The 15,935-nt window shown below is 43.8% G+C and overlaps 1 long non-coding RNA gene across 1 annotated transcript; it reads right to left on the reverse strand.

Moving 5' to 3' along the window:
- Positions 1–7,487: 7,487 nt before the first annotated feature.
- LOC134137457 (uncharacterized) lies at positions 7,488–10,263 on the reverse strand. The gene is made up of 3 exons (XR_009957704.1): positions 10,112–10,263; positions 9,592–9,681; positions 7,488–9,009 (listed from the first exon to the last, which is right to left on the reverse strand). It is a non-coding gene; the product is annotated as an uncharacterized LOC134137457 (long non-coding RNA).
- Positions 10,264–15,935: the final 5,672 nt, after the last annotated feature.

Genomic DNA, 15,935 nt, shown 5'->3' on the forward strand with positions numbered 1-15,935 from the left:
TGGATAACATACGCTACATACAGTGTCCAAGGCAGTTACAGGGGTGGGATTGAAACCCGCTGCAGGAGGGGCACTGAGACGGCAGGGGAGGCTGGCGCTGCCGACCTGCTGCTCTCCAGCAGGGCGCAGTGCTGCACATCTGCATGCTGCACATCTGCACTAGCCATTGCCCTGCCGCGGCTCTGCCACTTGCCAAGAAATGTACTGCCCTGTGCAAAGAAAATCATAGGGTGCAGTGAAATAGTAACTCATCCTAGAAATATTACAACGTTTTATGCAATGGTTTGAAAAGGGCATTCATAATAATATGTTGTGGATACAGACTTTTTTTGTTTTCCTGGAGATACGTGTTAAAACATTTCAAAAAGTCTGTAGTTTATTGCATATTTTTATTTGCACAGTTTATTCATAGACAAGGGCTTTTTACACTGCAGTCCTCTTCAGTATGGGATCTAAATAGAAGGTATTAACTCTGCACCAGAGGGGATGGAGAAGGCACAGTTTGTTGTATGGATGGAGACAACTGAAAGCTATAAATTTCTTCCTAAAAGTTCAGTAGTTGCATTACAGATAAGAAGAATGCCTATATTGCCATATTTGTGTAGTCACAGTATCATTGAAGAAGGTAGGTTGCAAGAGCATGGGCCTAAGTGTGGAACAGAAATTCCTTTACCTTACTTTCTGCAGCGTGTAAGAAAAGTCCAGTCATAGTAAAGTGTTCTCTGTTACAAATTACACTTTAAGTGTAATTAAGATTTGAGATTCAAATCTGGAAATATTTCAAAGAAGGATTTGTATTCTAGGGTTTTTTTAATTAATTCTTGTGCATCACGTGTAATCATAGCCTCAGTATTAGACTTCTATATATGTGAAATTCTGATTGCTCCATTGTGAACCAAAGCTGTGTTTTAATGCAGTGTGGATGCTCACGGTAATGTGATTTCCAGATGTTTAAACTTATTAGCATGTTTGTATTGACTGTGGACACTTCTTCTAAATTAATTACTTCAGAAAACAGCTAATATGTGATCTGACTTACAAAAATTAGTTAGTGGTCTGTGATCTGTTTGTAGTCTAATGTCTTGCAAGAGGTGAAGTGGAAAAATAAGACAATCATTGCTGCAGTCAGAACCGCACATATGAAGAATATCTTGAACTTGTGCTTCTATTGTATTTGGACTTATGACAAGCTTAATCGTTTTGTGGCCTTCTCTGCCAAATCCTATTTGAATAATGGTGATAGTAAAATTAATGTATTTGAAGCATCTATAAAATCCCTCTATTTGAAAAAACAGGATCACCCATCCTTATGTACAATTTTTTCAAAATGTGTCTCCTTCTGTAGAAGCACAAGTATTCCCACTAACTCCATCTTCAGACTTTTTTGGTAGCTATTTCTTGCTCAATGAGTTGTAACTTTCACCTAACTGAATGAAATAATACACACAGAATCATAGAATCAGTAGGTTGGAAGGGACCTCTGGAGATCATCTAGTCCAACCCCCCTGCTCAGCAGGGTCACCTACAGCATGTTAGGCAGGGTTGCATCCAGGCAGGCCTTGAATCTCTCCAGAGAAGGAGACTCCACAGCCTCTCTGGGCAACCTGGTCCAGTGCTCCATCACTCTCACAGGGAAGAAATTCCCCCTCACGGTCAGGCAGAACTTCCTGTGGTTCAATTTCTGCCCATTGACTCTTGTCCTGTCACACAGGACAACTGAAAAGAGTTTGTCCCCGTCCCCTTGACACCCTCCCTTCAGGTACTTGTACACATTGATCAGATCCCCTCCTCAGTCTTCTCTTCCCCAGGCTGAAGAGGCCCAGCTCTCACAGCCGTTCCTCGTAGGGCAGGTGCTCCAGCCCTCTGATCATCTTCGTAGCCCTACACTGGACTCCCTCCAGTAGCTCCAAGTCTCTCTTGTACTGGGGAGCCCAGAACTGGACACAGTACTCAAAATGAGGCCTCACCAGGGCTGAGTAGAGGGGCAGGATCATCTCCCTCGACCCGCTGGCAACACTCTTCCTAATGCACCCCAGGAGACCATTGGCCTTCTTGGCCACAAGGGCACATTGCTGGCTCATGGTAAACTTGTCATCCACCAGCACTCCCAGGTCTTTCTCTGCAGAGCTGCTCTCCAGCAGGTCAGCCCCCAGCTTGTACTGGTGCCTAGGGTTATTTTTCCCTAGGTGCAGGACTCTGCACTTGCCCTTGTTGAACCTCAGGAGGTTCCTCTCTGCCCAGCTTTCCAGGTCTCTCTGAATGGCAGCACAGCCCTCAGGTGTGTCAGCCCCTCCTCCCAGCTTGGTATCATCAGCAAACTTGCTAAGGAGGCACTCTGTCCCCTCGTCCAGGTCGTTGATGAAGAAGTTGAACAGGATGGGACCCAGTACTGAGCCCTGGGGGAAGCCACTAGCCACAGGCCTCCAACTAGACTCTGCGTTGCTGATGACAACACTGAGCTCTGCCTTTCAGCCACTTCTCAATCCACCTCACTGTCCACTCATCTAAGCCACACTTCCTGAGCTTACCTAGGAGGATGTTATCGGAGACAGTGTCAAAAGCCTTGCTGAAGTCAAGGTACACAACGTCCACTGCTCTCCCCTCATCTACCCAGCCAGTCATTCCACCATAGAAGGCCATCAGATTGGTTAAGCAGGATTTCCCCCTGGTGAATCCATGCTGGCTACTCCTGACCACCTTCTTTTCCTCCACATGCCTGGAGATGACATCCAGAATGAGCTGTTCCATCACCCTTCCAGGGATGGAGGTGAGGCTGACCAGCCTGCAGTTGCCTGGGTCCTCCTTCTTGCCCTTCTTGAAGACTGCAGTGACACTGGCTTTCTTCCAGTCCTCAGGCACCTCTCCAGTTCTCCAGGACCTTTCAAAGATGATGGAGAGCGGCCTGGCAACAACATCCGCCAGCTCCCTCAGTACTTGTGGGTGCATCCCCTCTGGGCCCATGGATTTGTGGATGTCAGGCTTGCCCAGAATGTCTCTAATCCTATCCTCCTCAACCAAAGGAAAGTCTTCCTTTCTCCAGACTTTCTCCCTCACGTCCAGGCTCTGGGCTTCCTGGGGGCTGCCCTTAGCAGTGAAGAGTGAAGCAAAGAAGACATTCAGTAATTCTGCCTTCTCTGGATCCCTTGTCACCAGGGCCCCCGCCCCATTCAGCAGTGGGCCCACATTTTCCCGAGTCCTCCTCTCGCTGCTGATGTATTTGAAGAAGCCCTTCCTGTTGTCCTTGACATCCCTTGCCAGACTCAATTCCAGCTGGGCCTTAGCCTTCCTCGCTGCATCTCTACATACTCTGACTGCATTCCTGTAATTCTCCCAAGTAGCCTGTCCCCTCTTCCACATTCTGTGTATTTTCTTCTTCTGTCTGAATTTGGCCAAGAGCTCCTTGCTCACCCATGCAGGTCTCCTGCCCCTTTTGCTGCACTTCTTACTCATAGGGATGCACCGCTCTTGAGCTTGGAGGAAGTGATGCTTGAATATTAGCCAGCTCTCCTGGACCCCCCTTCCTTCTGGGGCCTTAACCCATGAGAGTCCTCCAAGTAGGTCTCTGAAGAGCCCAAAGTCCACTCTCCTGAAGTCCAGGGTTGCAATTCTGCTTATTCCTTTGCAGAGTTTTAATAGATTACACTTGTATGTTTAGGACTTCTTAACCTAAGACATTGCCAAAGAGGAACGTAGACTTTTCCAGCGCCATCAATTCCTACTCTACTTTCAGGGTCCCTCTTATCTTTTCCAGCCTCCCAAAATACATAAAACACGGTGTTGCTCTTTGAAATTAAAGTTAATGCTTCTGTGGAAAGAGATCGTCTTTGAGATGAGGGGGCATGAATGGCTAATATTGTATCTACTGCCTCAGAGTTTATCTCCTGAAATACTGCATACAATTTTGTTGATTTTGTAATTACTGTAGTGACTAGTAATATTGTTTGTTTTAATTATTTGAATCATATTATTTTTAATAGTCTTCTGGCATGCCAACCCCTGAGCACATTTCCTGGCAAGGACCATATGCAGCTCACAGTTCCTCCTCGCACTGCTTTGCTGGTTCACTTGATGCTGTGACTGCCATTGTGGTGACACTTTCAGAGCATCGCTCAAGCACATTAATGCAGCTTCAATTACTGATACAGTCACCCTGCCAATATACAAGCTATACTGTACCATCCAGATAATTCTTCATGGATATTTCAATTTGTTTATTTACTCATAGCATGAAACCACTTGGCCTTTGGAGGAGGTTTGTTGGTTAATGTCAGTGTATCACACTGCATATAATCTTCTCAAAACATATTCCTACCAGGCTAAAAAGCTATCATTTGCACTGTCTTATTATGAAAACCTGGACTTCTGATTTGGGGTTTGGGTTGATTTTTGCTTTCCTTTTTTTCCCCTTCCATCTTCTTTGGAATATCAGGATTCTACTTTGTCTGCTAACCCAAAGCAGCTAAATAAAATTCCAGGCAGTTTTTCTGTTTAAGGGCATGATATCAGGTTGCTCATTATAGAGACAGCCTTGCAGTACAAATTGTTATCTGGCATGGATAGGTATATAACTTAATATTTTCTCTGGAATCTCCCCTGTTTCTTCTCTGTTCTGGGAGTACTGAAAACTTAACATGTCATTAGTATTCTCTGTGGTCTTTTGTAAAATATCAGCCGCACCATTATGATATAAGGAAAATTGATGCCTCTCAAATTTGTCTAAAGCTTCTCTCCTATTAGGGAATGCAAAGTATGTGAAAATTTCATTCTTGGATTGAGTCAAAAGCAGTTGCACATAGAACTGAACATTAGTGAAAACTAATTATACTGTCCTCAGCTTCAGAACAGTGGAAGAAAACATGAGTTATCAGAGGAGGATGAGCCAAGAGAATGACCTGGTTTTCCAAAGTTGTGCTCAGACAGAGACATAAACCGTGGCTGATGAGGTGTCTGAGGAATGCTAATGGTATCATGCAGCTGGCATCTCATGCTAAAGCAAGAAACGGCAGTGACAGCTTGGTACTGCAATCAGAAGAAATCAACCCCCATGTTGCGGGAAGCATAGCTGCACACTTCTAATCAGTTATATTCTAAGTGATTTCTTTTCTGTGTTTTGCAAGTATTCCCTTTATTTTATATTACATTTAGTTGCTTACTGAGAATGCCACGGGAATGCATAATTTGAATCACACATGCAGGACTCTGGCAAACCAAAACATTAATCTGGCCCCATAGCTTTGTACTGTTGCTGTTGCATATAAGCTCATCCAGACTGTGGTCAAATGAGACAATCTGTTCCACCACCAGCAGCAGGAACCATGTCTGCTCGCCTATGATTTGTGCCTTGATTTTCATATTGCAAAATCCTTGCTTACCTTAGCGTATCCCCACACTTTTCCTTCCTTCTCAAAAGCCCCAAGTACTCCCCGTAACACCTCTTATCCCCAGTCACCTGCCAAATATCAGCCAACCAAGAGGCAGCGTAGGCTGTGGCTGCTTCCAAGAAATTACTGTCCAGGCTGGACAGCCAAACGGGCTGAACCCAGCAAACGGTCACTGAACTCTTGCTTCTATCTTTACCATTCAGAGGTGCTAATCTTGATATAAGCAGCTAGTTGGGCTGCAGAAGGCATGGAAAATGTGCAAAATGTGAGTTTTATCCAGCCCCCTCCCACAAGAAGAGAGGGACTTTATTCACTGAATCCTTTCTACTTAGGAAAAAATGGCCTCCAGGACCTGCTGCAGGTGAGAGTTTTAACATGAATCTCTAGAAATAAAGGCAGGTGCTACCTTGGAAAAAATCAGACTTTGGAGAGCTGGGATCACATAGCTGTATCCCATCACGGCTGAAGGGAACAGATAGTGAATATGATGAACTGCCCTTATTGTAATAACGTACTGTAGTGGTTTTGTCAGTAGCTATAGCCTTCTCTCAAACTGAAGAAAAAAAGCTCTTATACTGCTCTTTTGATATTTATTGGGAAACCAAAGTGTAAAAGTCAAGCATCGTCTGTCAAAATCCTTATGGATATTGCTATGGGAGAGGTAGGGGAGATGAATACATGCTGCTGAGTTTGCAGCTTGCTATTTCAAGCAGCCCTAGCCCAGTCATGCATAGTTTGCTGAGGCCTCTTTTATCCAGACTGAGAACCTCAAGGAAATGTTATCCCAGCTAAAGGGTTGGCAGGAGACAGGATGTCGTCTGAGTGATGGGAATATTCTTCTGATCATAATTTAGAAACCAGACAGCTTAAAAAGACAATAACGAGACAGTGCTTTAGAATAAAGGGTACCAAACACAACACTGTCTTAGCTGTGGTTCTGCAAGTGGGATTATGCATGTGAAATCTTCCTGTTGTGTTTGCCATTTTTATTCAAGGTGAACAGATTTATGAACACATTATATGTACAGCAGAATAGGAAGAATGTTTTGAATGTCTAGATCATCAATTTTTTTCCCACGACAGATGATATGACGCCGTTTATGTCAACATTTCTACTTATTACTTGGCAGAAGGGACAACACATGGTTACTAATTTTCAAGATTTTATTGCAAATATTGTGTATTTGGGATGTTTTTAAGTGTTTATCCTGAAAAACTGTACATTTTCTGAGTTTGCCTTTATCCATAATTTTCACCTCTTCCTCTTAATTTCAATGGGATTAAATGAGAGTTTGCCCTTATGAAAGTGGCTACATCTTTTTGTCACAAACCCAGCTAAGTTGCTTGCTAAGTTGCTTTCAGCAAGGTTGAAACCATGTGTTGTGGATAAGAAAAGTCCTCTGCAAAACAAGGTGAAGTTCATGGAAGTTCAGAAAACGAGACTGTAGAAGCAGCAAGCAGGAGGAACGTATTAAGATGAGCAAAACACCCTGAGGAATTAGACAAAGGGAAGGAAAAAGAAACAGATTAAAGGAATTTATGGGGGAGTATAAGGCCAGGGGTATGGCTGATGGGCTGCAGCCGTGCACAGGGGGACATGTAGCGGCCTGAAGAGAGGAAGGGCTACGGGAGCAAAGGGGGCTTGGGGAGGGAGCTTGTGAGTGTGCGGAGAAAGTGGACAGGGCAGGTGGCACAAGGCCTGGCTGGTCATCTTAAGCAAGATAACCACCGAAAGGTAAATTAAATGCCCCCTTCTCTAATTCCTCATGTTATAAAGTGAAAGATTTTTCTCCAACAGGTAACTAGAATTTACTGCACCTACATTTCTTTTAAACCTGCAGTAAAACAAATCAAGATGTGATAGGTGTCCCTTAAAGTCCCTGAACTCTGAATACAGGTGAAAATGTGATTTTTTTCATAAATGTTAATACTTTTTTAAAAGCTCCTATGGTAATTTTATGTGGCCTTTTTTTTTTTTTTTTATGGCTGAGGCTGTCAGTGTAATGTGACACATTAAAAAATTGCATAGTCTTTCTGCTAGGATAGTTAATTCTACACAAGGCTTTCCAAAGTCTTGGAGATCTGGTAGTGTCCATATGCCCTGACTTTGCCACCATGGAGTTTTACCAGGCATTGAACTGTTGAAATTTGACCTTCACAAGGTAGCTTTAATATGTTGCAAAAAATGGTAAAATTTGGGCAAGTCATTTTTCCTTAAATCTAGACACTTAGTTTTTTAGTCAAAATATGATTTCTGGGATCAGGTGCTCTACTATTACCTTTGTTTTCAGTTTTTATTTTATAAGGCATGGCCTTTACATTCTATATCTGGTTAGGTCCACATTAACAAGACATGCACTGGAGGACAGGACTGATAATGGAAATTCAGAGTACAGAACAGTAAAGCAATGTTGTATATTAAATGTTAACACTTAATTCATAAGATCAAATATTTGTATTTTCAGAGAGCACATTCATTTCATTAATTTGCAGTTATTGTGACACATTCATGATGAATTTCAGGAAAAAAATCATTAATAATTATTTTGGTTACAAATTCCCAAGAAATGCACTGAAGAATTCCTGTCATAGACAAGAGGGTTGGTTTAAGTGTATGGATTCTCTTGTTATTGTTACTTTATTTGTTTTTGTTAGAGGGGATGATGATAGAGATAAGACCAACTGACAGCTTTCGGCTTCTTGCATAAGTTCTGATTAAGTTTTTTCAGTAAATTGCATGAGTATTCAAATAATTCAATGACTTCAATGCAATGGCTGGCTCAGCTTTGGTGAAAACAAGTCTTGTGGAAGGTCTTATTAACTATATGGAGGGTATTATGTTAAAAATACTGTGAGAACATTTAAATCCAGACATTTTGCTTAAACATGTTTATTCACTAAGTGAATGTGGATCAAAGCCATCAGTAAGAGGCAGTAAAATTAAGGTTTTCGACTTACACATTGATGGAATTGTTTCATGGAATAACTTTTTTCATATTTTGATAAATCAATTTTAAACTGTTATCAGTTTGCTATGATTCACAATAGATGTGTTAAAAGCTGAATTATAACTTCTTAGCTTTGTATAATAAATGTTTTGTTGTAAGAAATAATTTAGCATATCATCAAAGCAAATAGTAGAACTAATTGCATTCCATTTATCTTTGCCACATCAAATCTGGTGTGGCATTTAAAAGCAAACTTTGTTCGAGAATTAAAAGGAAGTGACTGAAATTGATTACACTTAAGATTCTGCTTACATGTGATAAAATCTCAGAAACTTACTCCCTATATTATTATTATTATTATAGTTCTTGTAAACCTGCTTCTATTACGGAGTGAGACGTCCAGAATAAAGGAAAGCAACAGTACTATGTGGGACGTGGTAACTGCCTGACCTTAAGTGCAGTCTTCTTTGTACATCTCTTTCCAGCAGTGGATGACACTTCTGTAGCCACCTTTGCACCAGCTCCAGCAGTGCCGGAGATGGAGCTGCCTCTGGCTCGGCTACTGTGGCTCAAACGTGCTCTCCGGCTCGGTCCTTGCGGCGATGTCCCATTCAGCTCTGAGATTGCAGCAGCTTCCCTGACCCGGTGCCGAGTCCCTGTCCCAAACCACTCGTAGCCTTCTGGAGAGCGGGGAAGAGAGGAAACAAATTTTAACATACAAAAGAAAATTATCCTTAGTAAGAAATAAAAGAAGAGCGTAGATACTAGCAAAGAAGAGAAGATGGTAGCATTTTTGCTAACAAAAGGAGTTTTTAGGTTGTCTGCCAAGCAGAGCGGACTTATGAAAATATCTATGTGACCCAGGGAATGTGTTCCTATGCTGCAAATGTGATGTAGTTTTTCATGTCACTGCAGAGACTTACAGAAATCTTATGTGAGGTCTCTACAACCTTCTCTCTTCCTCTACTTTTCTATTTAAAATATCCCTTAGAAAATGATTTGGTGCCTTGAAATCTTTCAAAGCAAAGAAATGTATTCTGGCAAACACTACCACTGTTTCTCCTCTGGTTGCAAGAATGAACAGTAACTACCTGCCCCCTTTTTACACCATCTTTAACAAAAAAAGATCTGGTGATCCCTAGAGATCCCTAGAGAGCCATGCAAGGTTAGCAGCTGAGAACTAGTTTGCATGTTTTTTGTAAGCAAATGCAGGACAATTCAGTAAGGAAGAGCCACCATGATGTGGTTGTTTGAGGGCACACCTCGAGGTCTGAGATCTGTTTGAAGCAGTTGACATCTGGCTTAGCCCTGTTATCTCTTGCGTTGAGTGCATGCTGGGCTGTATGTTCTTGCTGCCAAAATGGGAACAGAAAAAGAGGATGAGGCACTAACGAAATGGTACTGCCTCGGCCTTGCCTGCTAATTCCTTCACATTCAGCTTTCGTCTGTGTTTGGTCTGCAATTTGACAATTTGGAGGGTTCTGACTATTTTGGCCAGCTATGAGGAAATGGCATGTAATAAAAATAACCCAGCCCTTGTCACTTGGCTTTGCTTAACTTTCCTATTGGCTCTGCACATTTGCCTGGCAGTGGCAATGCATAGAGGCCAACATAGTATCCTGAGCACATGATATCCACAGCTACTGCATCCAGGACACAGTGAAAGACCTAAATGAAACCAGTTGGCTCATGGGATCCTAAGGGCAACAAAATTAGAAAGAGATTTCCGTCCCCTTGTGGAGGACCACAAAAACACTGAGCCTAGAAAAAGAAATTACAAACCATGTATTTAGAGTTAAGGGTCAGTCCCACGGCAGAAAGAGTAGCAGAGCCATGAACTCAGCTCCCTAGAGAAGAAAATCAAGCTTAGTTGCATACAGTTAGGAACTCAAAACCCTGTTGGTAGACACCCTGTTTAAAAGCCCTGACTACTAACAGCATCATTACTGCAGTGGTCTGCACCAAAATGCAGATGTTCAGACCCTTACAATTCCTGCCAATATAATGTACATGACACACATCCTGCAGACCCTTCTATATGCTCTTAATTTTACTGTAGGACAAATTACTCCATGTTGGTCACCACTGCCAGCCAGTGTTGGTCACCACCCAGCCATATGCGGGTTTTCTGATTGTCACAGAAGAAAAAAAGGAGTTATTTTCAAAAAGTTCTGCCTGAAGCTCTAAGAGAAAAATACACAATATAGAAATTGCAAATGCAATGAACATTGCCACATTCTGCTCATCTGACTTCCGCTTACATGAGCAAATCTATTCATGCAAGTAAAGCAAACAGGATTTATCTTAAATGGCTCAAATATTTCTTTCAAGTGTGTTGTCACTTGCTTTGAAAACACTGCAAGTTTGCTAGGATTTTGTTGTCTGCCTGAAGAGCCTTGCCCCTTTCACCCTAGTGGGAAAGGCCCCCGCCTCGGCGCGCGGTGCCTCGGCCGGCGAGGGCGGCAGGCAACGCTGCTCCTCGGCGGAGCAGGCAAGGCGTGCGCTCGGAGGTGCCCGGGCTGCACGGAGCAGGGCTCGGGAGAGCACCGCTGCTCCGGATCATGGCGAGGGGACTGCCATGGCCTCTCACAGGGCCAAGGGCAGGAAAGACACCGGCAAGTGGGAAGTGCTGCTCCGAGGCTTAGCTGGAAAACTTGCTCCTTGCAGACTGCGAATGGACGGACTTCGTGTCTGGCGAAAGGTCTGGGCAGCCGGGGGAAGCTCGGCGAAGCGGCTGCGGCCTCTGGGCGACTCTGCACCTGGAAAACACGAGGATAACATGTAGGTTTGGAGAAGGGGAAGGTCACCGCCCCCTGGAATTGCTGACCAGCAAAGGAGCTCGGAAACAATTTTAATCATTGCATGGAGCTACTCAAGAATAATCACAGGGCCACATGTGGGGAAGACTTCCTACACAAAAACTACAGGGCTGTGAGTAAACTTCTGGAAAAAAAAAGGCCTTGTAAATGCAACAAACAACAATGAAGAAAACACTTATTAGAGAAGAGTTAATCAGAAGGAATCTCTCCACTCTGTAACCACCAAAAATGGCACATGATATATATTTTTTTAACCTTTAGCAGTCTTGGATGGTGCACAAGCCATTTTATCCCATTATAGTGTTTGGACTATTGTGTTTTTAAGTTGATATAGTCTTATTGGAGTAGACAAGTTCCCTGTTCTGGGAGCAGATGCCTCCTATTTACCCCACCAGGAAACTTCTCCCTTTCTCCAAGCTATAGATACCTGTTATGAGCAAAGGTCCTCAGCCTCTGGCTGAGCCTTCAGGTTTCAGTGATGACCTGTGATACATGGATACAGGGAACTAGCGTGTGAGTGACTAATACCTAACTAGGTATCTATCACGTAACGATCTTACAAGCTGGACTGTATTTAGGCATGTTTCCTAAAAGCAAAAAGTCTGCATCATATTGCCTATGCTTAAAGCTTTTGAGACTTCTTACTCTTTACTAGTTAACACAGTGAGTGTAGGCAGGTCACCTGACTCTAAAATAATGCTCATATCTGAATATTCTTTTCAATAGTCCATATGTAATAGCTCAGATATTTACTTCATTTCCTTTCAGTCTCTGGGCATCTCATCTAAGTTTTTAGAAGATGAATAGCATTCTAGCATTGGACTGTTTGTAGCTATAAAAAGTAGAATTGTGCTTATAGCCTATTGCTAACCACTAAAACAAGATTACGTTTTCTCTTGCTCTTTCCTACTACCTTTGATTTTGTAGAACAAGCCTAGTTTAATGTTACGTACTTATGGTATCCTTATATAGTGCTTTCTGCCACTATTTCCAATCATTTTCCACATGCACCATCATTTATAGAAGCTATGTCAGTCAAAACAACAGGCAGGCATATGCTCCTTTTTAATGTTTCTTTTGTGCAAATGATTTAGCACAAGAATGACACCTATTCTGCAACTCCTCACTGTACAGCTGCACTTACACATACTTTTCTTCTGAAACCAAGCTACTCCAAGTTCACCCTAGAAAGTCGGGACCTCATTTCTGCCCTAGAAATCATTTGCTCCAACAAATGATTCAGTAAATATAGATGAGAGGTGATGGCTCTGCATGTGTTAAGGCAGAGATGTCTTCCCTCCCACCATCTCTGTGCTTTTAATAATGATGAATCATTCCTGTTATCAACATTTCTTTCAACTGGACAGGAACAGTGATACCTCTAAAGTATGCAGTGATGAAAAAGGTCCAACAATTTAAAGTAGCAAATTGATGTTACTTCCAGAAAGTCCTTTTTATACAGGTCATTTTACTAAAGAGAGAGACTGCTGGACCTCTAGACCAGTTTTTACAGCACCATCGGAACAAGGGACCCTGGACTGTCACAGCCTTCATCTTCCTTTCCTCATTCGCTGAATGCACAGAAGGTCTTGCCCCAAGCAGCTGAGACATAAATGAAATTTGGGCTGCTTCTCTCCTCCGGCTGCTTTGGCTCAGGTGCTCCCGCTAGACAGCTACAGTGTCAGCTATTGCTGGCACCGGCTGCCTCTGCTCGCAAGAGCAGCCGCGAGAGAGGCTGTATCACCAAGCTCAGGCGTTCAAAACTGAGTTAATCTTCTCCCTCCACCAAAACGTGGACCCTTACTTTTATTTGTCTTCTGTTGTTTTTAACTTTCAGCAAACACATTTCAAACTCTGGACCACTGGAGCTAAAGATATTTTATCCTCAATGGGAGATGAAATTCCTGCATCATCACATAATTCCTGCACCTGAGGCTTTCAGGAAAAAAAAACCCCAAAACAAAAAACAGCACACTGACTATTGCAAGAGTTGGCAGCAGTGGGGGAAGAGGAAGAGGAGCTGGAGGCGGAAATAGCCTGCTGCTCTCACCTGCGGGAGCGGAACCTGGCGGCCCTGCTGACGGCCGGCGATAGGGGGTCCCTCGCAGAGGGGAAGGAAACGGCAGAGCCGGCGGGGAGAAGAGGTAGCCCCATAGGAAGACATAAAGAGAAGGAAACACGTTGGGTTAGTGGGGAAGGTCATCAGGCTGCCTATACAGCGCTCAGACATCTGCCCAAATCAACCCTGTGCTCCTGACCGCTGCGTTACCTCACCGGGGAGTGTTTTTTGCTCTCCAAAACAAGAGGTGGGGAGTAGCGTCTTTCCTGCTCCTGTTTATCTGCTGCTTTGGCTCAAACCTAATTTTGTCTACATCCAACCGGGAATAGCGCAGAAAAGAAAATGAGAGGGGGAAAGAAAGGAAACGTGCTAGTAATGCCATACAACTGGGAGTGAGCGGAATTTAGGGCTGTACGTGTAGTTTGTGCTCTGCTGTGCTTTTATCTTTGGAGAACAAAGGTTGAACTGTTACTCCAGTAACCTATGAAATATGTTATGCATTATGGAGCCATAAAAGATTAGGAATCCAAGTATTAAAATTGAGCAAATAGAAATGTTAATAGGGCAGGAGGAAAATTTATTGTAGCTTTCTTGCAGTCTAGCTATCCAGACAAAACAGGACTACTGTTTTGTCTAGGAGTACACTAAAAACGTATATGTATTTGTGCTGTAACACGTTTTCTATTTCTATTTTAGAAATAGAAAACTCTCCTTCACCTCTGGAAGTAGGAACCCTGCATAAAGTGTTCATCCATCAATTTGTTCCCACTTTGTACAATGACTTCACAGTCCAGTCTTGTACTCCCCCAAACAGTGTGCTGCTTCCACTTTTTTTAGGAGATTTGAGAGGATGAAGTTTATATTTCTGCTTTCAAATGTTCCTTCCTCCATGTGAGCAGGAAATCCTTTCCCCCCCATACGTTTTTAAAATAGCTGACAGTGCCCCCAATTAATTGCATATCAAACTGAAGTTCTTTCCTGTCCTACGTGACTGTCCTCCCCTCCTGCTCTATCTGTTTTCATAATCATGGCATAAATATTAAAAACACCCTCCACTCCTAAAATGAGCAAAATAAACTTATGAAAAGAAAAAACGAGCATTTTTCTCATCTGGGAAGATAAATAGAAGAAATGAACCTGATACGGCAGGTCACTCATGCAGTACCATCACGCATGCACAGCTGGGATATCTTCAGGCAGGACCATCAGGAGAAGTCTAAGAACACAGATAAACCAGAAAGTTCTGCACAGAAACTGCAGTGCCAGTATTGACTTGTTCTTTACCTTTCTTCTCTCTGGATGACTTTTCGGCTGTACCTAAACTCCTCCAAGCTTTCATCCAGCCACATCCTTTTCCTAAAAAAAAAAAAAAATCTATCTTTCCCAAAGATACAAGTTTCTGAATCACTCCTGGATATGACTTTCTGAATGGCTCCTGCATGTCTGTCATTGCAACCTGTCCTCCTCCCTAACCCTTCCTTCTTTTTTTGTCTGTTAATGTTTCACATTCACTATGCCTTCTCTGAGATCTGCCCAAATCTCTCTTTCTCTCTCTCTATAACTTTGTTTTTCACTCTGATTCTTTCTCCCGCTTTTGCATCCTGGAAGAGGAACTCGAAGCAGTAGGTAAGTCACAGACGAAGGGCTACAGCACACGCCTCAGAAAACAGCAGTGCAAACCGTTTCACCAGTACTCTTGAATGCAGCGTTTGCTGCAAAAGGATGTGGTATGTCTGGCTTTCCGATCAGTGTTCCTGGTTTTACTGACTTCATTCATAATCTACCAGCACTGTTATCAGGAGAGATGAGACACTGTAATGAGTCTGCGGTATATTTGTCAGTTCACTTCCTCCTCATTTAAATGACTTGCAAGACAGAAGATGACAAGATTCAGAGAGGGAGCAAACTTCATCACTGTGCGCTCAGCCGCGCTTTATTTCTGAAGAGATGACAGGTGTGCATCTGTTGTCCACTTCTGTAAACTCTGCTATAAAACTAAACAAACCCAGCTTCGCTTTGGAAGAAAAAACTCCGTAATTGTACTACTTTTTTTCTAGAATATGAATGTGCCCTCAGCTGAACAATTACTTTTCATCCAATTCTTTTGGTGGTCTCAGTGAACTGGAAAATTTTGCATTTTAGTGTGTTGAAACAACTATGACTACCAGAATGAGTTTTTTTAAAAAAGCAGGCCTATGTGCTTTGGTAAAATTAATGTACCTGATGGGGTATGTTAATTTGGGGGGTTCAGAGCCCAGCTCCACCACCCAACTCTCTCCTCATCTCCAGCTAAGCCACCGGAGGGGCCGTTTGCCGCGTGCAGCGCGAGTTGCGCTTCCTCGCGGGAATTTTATGGGAAGAAGTAAAGGCTGGAGAGGCGCTGAGCACACCGCGGCGCTCAGGCGAGACGCAGCGGTCAGCGGTGTGCTCCGGCCCACACGTTCCCCTCCGGGAGCGCCGAGGACGCAGGAATCCACGAGCAGGCTGACGCGCGCCGGAGGCGCCGCCTGAGCGCCGCGTCCCGCAGCAACATTCACACCGGCCCGTCACGGCCGAGCCCCGCCGCGGCACGCCGCCCCGGGGCCGCCAGGGAGGCCGGCCTTCCTCCGCCCCGAGCGACCCGGGGCCGCCCTCATCTTCGCGGAGGCCGCTACGGAGAGGCAGCGCCGCGCCGCGCCGCCCCCAGCCGTCCCGCCGCGCCGCGGCCATGGCGGCGCCCGCCCCGCCG

Source organism: Rhea pennata, chromosome 2, assembly GCF_028389875.1.
Source record: "Rhea pennata isolate bPtePen1 chromosome 2, bPtePen1.pri, whole genome shotgun sequence".
Lineage (NCBI taxonomy): Eukaryota > Metazoa > Chordata > Aves > Rheiformes > Rheidae > Rhea > Rhea pennata.